Source organism: Mercurialis annua, linkage group LG2 (genome assembly GCF_937616625.2).
Source record: "Mercurialis annua linkage group LG2, ddMerAnnu1.2, whole genome shotgun sequence".
In the NCBI taxonomy this organism is placed as follows: domain Eukaryota; kingdom Viridiplantae; phylum Streptophyta; class Magnoliopsida; order Malpighiales; family Euphorbiaceae; genus Mercurialis; species Mercurialis annua.
This window is the reverse complement of record NC_065571.1, coordinates 13991366-14002388: the sequence shown is the minus strand read 5'-3', so window position 1 is coordinate 14002388 and position 11023 is coordinate 13991366.

Below are 11023 nucleotides of genomic sequence, written 5' to 3'. Positions count from 1 at the left end.
AGAAATTTAATGTATATATTCCATATAATACGACCATAATCAACTGATAGAGTATTTTTTATATCTTTAAATGAATTTAACTATTGTTTTGAATATGAAAATTCTTTTTGCATAAACTTTCACCGCACACAATTGACAAAGGGAGGTTAAAATTTAAAAGTACATTAGTTTAATTGTTAGAATAACAAAGATAACTATGCAAATGCTAAAATGAAAAAGCTAATGAGATCCGCATATTTTCATAATTAATATGTAAGTGTGCATTAATAATATAGCTTAAATTCAAACTAGATCTCCTTTTATTTCTGATCTTTTTCTTATTTCGTTTATTTTTTTAAGTAGTGAAAAGATAATAAATATTATATATTTTTTTTTTGTTTTTTGACGATCTTTTGATTTTTTTTTTATTTTTTTTAGAAGAAATGTAGGACTTTATTGCAGCACTAGAAAAAATATTACAATTCAAGCATATAACTTCTTGCGAATACATTAAAAGACAAATAAATAAACAAAGGCTGCAACCCTCTTGCATAAATAAATGAGATAAGAATTTCCGATAGCAATATGAAATCGAAAATTGCAAATTGTTGATAAAGCATTACGATGTCTTCTGAAAGCAACTGATTTGGATTTCGTCAATTGGGCATTAGATTCAAAGTGCACTTTATCAAAATACAATCTACAGCTCTGACAGTTTCAACCTCAATTGTTCAACTGGATTATATCTTTGAATGAATTCAATTGAAAACCTAAAAACAAAAATTCCATCATAAACAATTCAAATCTGCACCGCAATAGAAGATTCACAAAAGGAACATCAAATCCCATAAAGGGTAATATAAAATTTCCACGAAGGGAAACATAAATTCCATAGAAGGAGAGATAAGAACAACCATAAATAAAAATATAAAATAACAAAAGACAATAATTATATATAAAATATGTAAATAAAAACTGAATTAAAGAAAAATGAGACCACCGCCGATCAAATATTGATCGGAAGGTGGCCTTAAAGAAAGCCAAGAATAGGGTTAGTTTCTTTGTTGGGAGATGGATGATATGCGGCTAGGATTTGTTTTATTATATCAAGTTCATTTATTGATTTATTTAATATGGATGATTTCTAATGAAATATTGTATGGTTTTTTTGTATGTATAACTTTAGAAATGAGATAATATTTAATTAATGTAAAGATATATATATAACCTTACTAACTAATTTAGTGAAAGCAGTTAGTATGTATAACCTTGCAAATCCAATAAATAGACTATGGATTCATCGGTATAAAAAAGTACAAAACTTTATATCAGTTGATATTTTAATTTCAAAATAAGCTTTAAAAGTGCTAATATCTATTATGTCGGTTTTTTAATGTAATAGCTCATTTAAGAATTTTACTAAAGCCTATCATTTTTTAAATGTAAATATTTATATCTTATATTAATTACAACCAAATTTTTTAATTTTTACAATTACGTTTAATATAAAATCATCTTTTTTTGCAATTGTAACCAGAATTTTGAGTTTCATTTTCAAATTCAAACATATACATATTTTATCAATTACGACCAAATATGAAAAAAATGTCTAATTTCTAAAAAAGGTTTATATAAACGTTTAGTCACAATTGATAAAAAATTGAAAAGTTTGGATATAAAAATAAAATTTTAAAACTTTCAAATTGGATATAATTTAAAAATTAAAATGTTATTAAAATATATTTTAATTTTAAAAATCAATTACAAAGATTATTGGAATGCATTTTAATATTATTATTTTATTAGTTTACAAATTACAACACTTTAATTTTTTGACATTATTTATATTTTTAAAATTTTATCATACTTTAAATTATATATAAATTTGATCCGCGCAAATGCGCGGGGCTTACGACTAGTGAGGCATAATTGAAGTAATCGTAGAGCTAAAAACACTCAAGACTCTCACCTTACCTAATTGATATTAACAATTTCACTTATATTATGATTTTATTATATAAGATTTTAAATCCTATAATCAAACCGTATTTGTAGTCAAATAGGCTTAAAAAACCGTAGTTTATAGTAATTTTAGCTCTCAAGTGTTCTTATCCTCCTCTTAAAATAATCATAGGATTTATTTAGAAATATTTTATGGTTTTGAAGAAGGAATGTCGTTTTCTCTACATTTATAGTTATAAAAATAAAAGCCTTATAATTAAAATGTGATATGTTGCATTCTTTACTATGGTTATCCACTAAAGACATGCGATCGGTAAATTTTACAAGTATACAAAATTATAGCAAGTATATTTGAAGTATTTGAGGTCAAATTAATATGAACGAACTTTTACATTATTAAAAATTCAACTATTATTTTTCTAACCTTTTTTTGCAATTTGTTTATAAATTGTAACTTAACAATTAGAATATTCGACAATTATTAAACATTATAGAAATATATCAAGAATAACTTGATCTCTCCGATCGACAAATCAGCTTGCATCTCTTCTTACAAGATAGAGGATTATATATAATGTCGCTCATGCATTGTGAATAACAATCTTCAAAACAAGTATTATCAATTTTAGAATCATCAAATTTCCACGGCCATTCCCAAGAATCTCCAACCCCTACACATATAGATACCACTAACATGGTGATTAATATTTTTCTTGCAACTGTGACTTCCATTTATTATTAAGATACAATCGAGTCCTATAAGGTGTATATTTGTGTTGACTTTTCTCTTTTTATATTTTCAAAAGAATGAAAACTTATTTAATAATTGTTTTGAATTGATGAGTACTACATATGTTTTCCTTATATAGTTTGAGATATGCAATCTTTTTTTAGACTTTCAATTTGCTATTTGTTATATTTGTGGTATAGAGGCAATTTAGGATGAAAAAATAATTGTCATTTATTTAATTATTCATATTAAGCATTATCCATAAAGATGAGCTTGTTTTGTTATACAACTATCATCTCTGTAATAACTTTCAAAAAATACATTATTTATTAGTTGTGATGTTATTCATTTTTACTAATTAAAAAATGAATTTTGGAGTTATAGTTCAGAAACTAAAAATATTAAAGTTAAATCAGTTAGTTTCTTATTTAGATAATTATTTTTTCTAATTTGAAAATTTTTGATATTTGTTTTATATACTTGTGTGTATAGCAAATAATTATCAAGAATAAAATAATTATTTAATAAATTAACATTACTTTATTAGTCAAATATATAGTTAGTGCATTTTGTTTCCAACGTAAATCTATAATACAAAAATAAAAAGTGTATTAGCATTAAAGGTAGAAACTATAAAAAAATCTTCGACTTTTTTTGAAAAGTATAGATGAGCTTTTTTATTTTTTTTTTGCACAGTTAAGCCCTCGTATTTTTACAATTAAATAATTAAACCCTTATTATCTTAAAATCAAAAAAATAAACCCTTTTAGTTTACCTGTGGGACACTTACCCCCTCAAATTTTCGGTAAATATTTTAAACATTAAAATTATTTTTAAACTTTTTTTCTATATGATTATGAGAGACATGTCAGCTATTAACGAGTGTTTCTAATGATGCTGGATTGAAGAGGTTGTTTGTTCTATTTGAAAACAAAAAGGACTTTATTATATCCCAAAAAAATAAAAGGGCTGATTTGTACTTTTGTAAAAACTACGAGGGTTTTTTTATACCTTTTCCCATCATTAAAACATGCCATCTTCTATAATCCAAATATACCCAACTATGTGCCTATTAAAAAAATTAAATTTTTATTCCTAATCAAATATGTAAGAGCAAACTACTATAATACTTTCTATATTTATCATAATCCACATTTTAATTCCCCTTGTGTGAAAAATCAAACGATATGATTCTTCACTTTTATTTCCATCAACAATTTTTTTCCTCTGCCAGTTTTGGTTCCTTGCTTTTATTATCTGTTTAAATCACCAACTATACTTGAATATGAATTTCAATTTCTCAAAAGAATTACATAAATATATTATCATAAACGCAAGAATACGATGATCGCCACCAAACATTCAAAAATCATAAAATTGAGTTATAAAAAGGCTTAATCACCAAAAAATGCCAAAGCTACACGTTTTGTGTCAATTATAGCCAAACCTTTAAAAATCACCAGATTTAGCCAAACCTTATATGTTCTGTTTTTTTTTAGCCATTTTTGAATCGAACCGATTTTTCTGACACCGTGTCGTCCACGTCACCGTCAACAAAGCAATTGGCTGGCATGTCAGCTGAAATATTTAAATAAGGTTTGGCTATAACTGACACAAAAAAATAGGTTTGGTATTTTTTGGGTGAATAAATCTAATTTTAAATTCAAGCCAATTTTTAAATTCAATGATTAGTAAATTAATTATATCATTTATAAAATTTATATATATTTAAAAATAATTAATATTTCTTATTTAATACTAATTAAAATTAATTTTAATTTTTATTAAACCTAATTAAATCTAATAAATTTATATTATAATATATTTTAATAAATATGTAATTAAAAAAATGAATTAATGTATTACTTAGGAATTAATGTTGAATTAAATTTGGTGCAAGGGTTTAATGTTCATGATGATTTTGAACTTGATTTATTATTTTTAATGTTATTGAGATCTTGTTATGACTGGATTTAGATAATAAATAAAATAGTTATGTGTAAATTAAGGTAAGTTTTTGACTATGCCAAGTAAAATGACATATGCGTTTATACTTATAAACATCATGATATATATTGATTACACCACAAAAAGTTTCACTTTTAAAAAAAAATGAAAAATTAATTACACTCGTCCTTTAAATAAGCAGTCTATTCAGTGATTATTTTTATGTTTATGTGTGTATAGTTGAATTACGAACACTGTTGTATGTTTATTGTGTATATTACTCTCAGATTGTTCGTTGGAAGACGAACGATTGAGTCTCAAACGGCGGCGGTGTCAAAGAACCGACGACTGGAATTTAAAATAAATAAATTTTAAAATTAGAATTTAAATTAATTATATATCCATCATATAAAAAAATTATTAGAATTATTTAAATTTATTAAAAAATAAATTAATTTTAATTAGCGTTAAATAAAAATATTATTTTTTAAATATATATGAATTTTACTATAATATAATTAATCATTTAATTATTTAATTTTAAAATTAGATTTATTCACCAAAAAAATACCAAACCTATTTTTTTGTGTCAGTTATAGCCAAACCTTATTTAAATATTTCAGCTGACATGCCAGCCAATTGCTTAGTTGGCGGTGACGTGGACGACACGGTGTCAGAAAAACCGGTTCGATTCAAAAATGGCTAAAAACGAAACAGAATATATAAGATTTGGCTAAATCCGGTGATTTTTAAAGGTTTGGCTATAATTGATACAAGACGTATAGATTTGGCATTTTTTAGTGATTAAGCCTTATAAAAACTCTAATATTTTCTTTCGTTTTTTCCTTATTTTGGTTTTATCTCTATTTTTGGTCCTTTAAACTACAAAACAAATATTTATGAAAAATTTCTAGATTTTCTTCAACCGTATAAAAAAGAGTTGAGTATTAACGTTAGGAGAGTTCGAAATTGGTCAATAGAATTATATAATAATCTTTCTAAACAAATAGGCCTAGTAATAAAATAAAGGTTTAATTGCAAATTTATACACGAACTTTACCTTAATTTGCAATTACAACATAAACTTTGAAACTTGGCAATGTTAGTAACCAACTTTACACTTTTGGCAAATCGATACACCAAACACAAAAAATACTAACGTGGACATTGTAATATAGCGCTATGTGTCGTTGCGTGATTGGTCGGTGTACCAATTTGCCAAAAAATGAAAGTTGGTTATTGACATTGCCAAGTTTCAAAGTTTATGTTGTAATTGCAAATTAGGGTAAAATTCGTGTATGCATTTGCAATTAACCCTAAAATAAATATAAATTTATATGGGTTGTTACAATTTTATCCAAAAATATAAATTTTTATAATAATAGTTTTATTTCAACATTTCGTTGCAAATTTAATCAAATATTCTTCATCCAACTTAATTGTTCTACTTTTTAATTGAATTTATAAATTAACTTTGTAATAAGCAAAATCTATTTTTACAGAATTTTAAAATTTAACTTCTAATATTTTTAAATAAAAATAATAAATAACATGAAAATCTAATTAAAATTTTCATAATTGTTTTCATAATTGAAGCAATATAAAATAAAATTTGAAGCTACAAATTATTAAAAAAAAAAACAAAGAAAACTAATAGGTATCGTATTGAGGTGAAAAATTAAAAAAATTAAATAGATTGAAAAAAATGAATGAAATTGCAATAAAATGTTGGAATTAGGCTATTACTATAAGATTAAAACATTTAATGAAAATTGCAACAACCGACAAAAAGTTTAATTTAATTTATCATTAGGCCAAAAAATTGAAACGTATCCTAACTCATAAAAAAAAGGAACCAAAATATATTAATTAAAAATCATTTTTTAAAAGAATGATAAAATAGACTTTTAATTGGATTAAAAAATTAATTGAGACTGATCATTATTTATGAGATAAGTAAACTAATAAATTTGTAATTTATATATTTCGAACATGTTAAACTCTAGAATCTTAATTGCGTGTTTTTATTGTTTTTGCACGTTTTTTGGACTGAACCCGTACCTTTCCCAAAAGTGCCTCGGACCAAGAAATGGCGCTACCTTCACTTCTCTTGGGGCCGGTGTTCGTCGCTCTAGATCCTCTCCAGATCTTCAGTTTATAGTTGTAAGCTTATTTTTGTGTTTATAAGCTCGTTTGAGCTCAAAATTGAGCTCCATTTGAGCCCATGAATTTGTAATAGTTGCAGAAATTGCTTTCTATAATTTCTCAAACCCTCCTCGGTTAGCATCGACCTGCTACATCAAATCAGTGGGCTGCACATTATTGTGGGCCTCGAAACCCAAGTCTGCCAAGACCAAAAACTTCCAAATGTGATTTCGGGTTTATTTGAACTCAGAATTGACCTTGATTTGGACTAGCAAAACAGTATCGACAAGAAAGAGAACTTCCATATTATTTTCGGATCTAGAATATGATCGCACAGATAGACAAACGACTGCCCTACACTTCGGTTCTTCAAGGTTTGAAAGTATTTCTAACCTTACATGCATATCAACTGTAAATGTGTATATTTACAATGTTTATCGCTTTCCAAAACATGTTCAGATCCACCATTTAACAGGATATATAAGATAATCACGTTAATTAGCTTTAAATCCACCAAATCACCTAACAATCTTAGGCATGTCATGAAAAAGTAATTAGAGGTTGCATAGGCATTCAAGATGACTAATAAAATCAATCTCACATATACATCTGGTTTCGGCTTTGTGCATGCAAAAAGAATAAAATTCACGTATGTCTGTTACATGATAGAAACCTCATAATTAGATGCTTGCTTAGGAGTATTTGATACATGCTCACATGCCAGTTCAGATCGAGTCATATGTGTGTCATATATTCTTTCTAGCTTTCCCATTTCCAGTTTTTCATATTTGTTTACTTTCTAGCACTTTATCATGTGGACTGTTTGTATGATTAAGATGAGATATTCCGGATATGTCTAGTAAATGAATGAAATCAATAAGCCAAGTACAAATTTTGATAGTCTCCATCGAACTCGGTCTTTTGGTCCGATGTACGATGATCTCACCCATAGTCGATATAAGAGGCATTTCCTAACTAAGCAAGATGGCGACTCCGTTTTTTAAGAACCTAACCAGATTCAAAGTCAGTCATAAGCATGGGCGAGCGCCCCCGAAACCCACTCCGCTCACAAGCATTATGAATTAACTCATTTTGAAACGGAAGCGGGGGTTTCGGGGCTCTCGTTCGCCCAGACTTACGGCAGGACTCTATTCTGGATAGGTTTTAGAATAATATGGAGTCGCCACCTAGCTCAGCTAGGAAATACCTTTTACATCGACTCGATAACCTTACTCGCTTATGGGTAAGATTACCGTACACCAACCAAAGATTCAGTTCGTGGACCAATCAGACTCATGCGTAGCTTATTAACCTCTACTTTTTACCTACTGGATGTATCGATATCATCTCGAAATTCAATTGCAGTTCACATGATATGGTGTTGAAGGAAATAAACACTTATGAAAGCAGTAAACACGTTTGACGCGCATATGACTCAATATGGACTGGTCAAGTAGTAGTTACTCCTAAGCATACATCTAAACCTGGCGGTTTCTAACAGATAACAAGTATTGGCTGGTTTGGATTGATTACACGCACAAAGCCTAAACTGAAAGTCTAAGTTCGATTGATTTTATTAAGTCATCTTGAAAATCTATACAACCTCTAATTACATTTTATATGCAATCCTAAAATGTCTGGTGATTGGCCGGAATTGATTTGATTGCTAAATTAACGTGGTTAGTCTTTTAGCCTATTAATATTGGATTTGCATGCTTTTGGAAAGCGGTAAACGGTTTCATCATACTCATGGGCAGTTGGATAGACATATAAGGTAAGAAATACTTTTAATCCTCATTGAATCGGGTGACTGGCTTGAACTAGTTCTCGGGCAGAACACAAAAGTTAGTTGAACACGATACGGTTCCACTAGTTTGAACTAGGGTCGATTCTGAGTTTGGGTGGACCCGAAATCCGGTCTGGAAGTTGCTGGGTTCGCCGGTTGTGGGCTCATGGGCCCGGTTTACATTATAGGTCACACTTTTGAGCTTCGGAGCCTGGATTACATTGGGACTGGCCCATCCTAAAACAGAAAAATTAATGTACATCAAAACACTAAATCTAGGCTCAAACAAGGCCTAATTCCGAGCTGAAACGAGCTCAGAAACCTAAAAACGATATTGGATCGAAGTCTAGAGGATCTGGAGACGGTTTTGGGAAGAAGGAGAGGGACGAACTCGGCGCCGGTTGTAGTGTCGGTGCCACCAATTCTTCATGGCGGCGGCGCAAGTCCATACCAGCGGCAGCGTCGGTCTGTGCAGAGGCAGCAGTTTGGTCGTTTTTGTTCGTTTTCCATTCAATTTTCATGCCAAAAACACTCAAAAAAACATCAAACGCGTAGAGAAAGATATACAAATATTCTGGAATCGATCTAAAATGATTAAACAATCATTAATACACCCAAAATTGTAATTTTCTAAGACAGTTTTAATAATGAGACGACAGGCACGCCAAGAACATAAAAAAGGGGTAGTTAACATGCTCACTAAGTGTTTAGAATTTAACATATTTGAATTTAACAGATTAAAAATATAACGACGTACCTAAAACATGCTCCCTAATCCAATTTTCATGGCAGTTTGTGAAAAGAGCATTACTACAACAATTATAGCTAGACAATTAAAATCGGACTAAACATACAATCTAAATATGTAATTTTGACAGACATGATAAAGAAGTGATATAGACATGCATAGGATCCTCAAAAGTACCGTTCTGAGTCCTTACCTCGTTTACTAGCAAAATGGAAGCGGAATCCAGCTTCAAAACGCATGTAGTGGCTTTGTTCTTGATTGATTAAAGCGTTTAGCTTTGTTTTAGGACTGAAATCGAGTGCGGTTTGTGTGTGTGTGTGTGTGGTAGGGGGGTTTGACCAATAGAGGTATTTTTCTAGGGTTTATTGTGCTTTGGTCTAATCAATTTTTCCGACCTCAGCTAGACTGTCTAAGGGTGGTATTTATAGTGATTGCGGGTGACCTATGGTTTCTAAGTGTTAGAGTTATGTCAGGTGTGTGCAAGTGAGTGAAGTGGTGAGGTAAAGTGATAAGATGGGTGAGGTTAAAACTCTTAAATTGATAATTACAATCATTAAATTCGTATTAAATAATATTTTAGGGGATAACTACGTTTAGAAGTGCTATTTGGTGCCCGAAAGTGTTTAAAATAACTTTTAGGACCCTATTAGTTTGAGTATGGTCAATTTCACCCGTCAAACTTGCAAATTGGTTCATAAACTTCTAAGATATTGCAATTAGTCCAATTTATGGACTTAGACTACAATCTCTTTCGAGTTTTATAGGTTATTCACAGCTAGTTACGCTTTAACCCTTCAAGTTCTCAGCTATGCACTGATTACACCTGCTTACATTGCACCAAGAAAATAGATAGCTCGACACTGGGACGATTTTCTCTGAAAATCATCATTGGATGCTTCAGTCCCTTATCACTTTTTACCTGTCAGAAAAATAGGTGTCTACACTCAGTTTCGACTAACCCGTTGTTTTTCTCCACTTTTTAAGAAGTGATAAAAATTTGCTTGAAGCATCACATCTAAACTTCGTTCTTCTCGGAAGTCCTTTTTCATTTCAAAGTATGTTGTAAACATGTTAATATAGAACTGCAATAATCATTAAAATTAAGTTATGTTGTATCTGAATTATATCAAAGTTTATGTATGTTCGTGTTGGGATTTGGGGGTTATTGATTCTGGGAGTCACTGTACTTTCCCATAGTTGCAAAATGGTCACCGAGCAATTTTTTGTTCCAAAATAGTCACTGTACTTTGTGATTAGTAACTTCCGGCGAAAACTAAATGAAATTCGGTGACTTTTGTCCTATGTGACCTGCCGGAAGCTGACTCACACCTTTATTTTTACCGGAAAATGTTTAAAAAATTAGGGAAAAAGACGATGATGTAGAAAAATAAGAGTGATATCGACAATGACATGGTAAAGAGGAAGGTGTGAGTAAACTTCCGGCAAGCCACGTAGGATAAAAGTCATCGGATTTCATTTAGTGATCGCCGGAAGTTACTAATCACAAAGTACAGTGACCATTTTGGAACAAAAAATTGTTCGGTGACCATTTTGCAAATTTAGGAAAGTACAATGACTCCCAGAATCAATAACCCGGGATTTGGTATGTTAAATATCGTGTGAATGATTGTTATTAAATTATAGTTGGATTCGAATGATTGCATTTATATGTTTAGCTTGTGGATTTATGTTGTCGAAATATATAGCACCACATGCTACTAAAGAT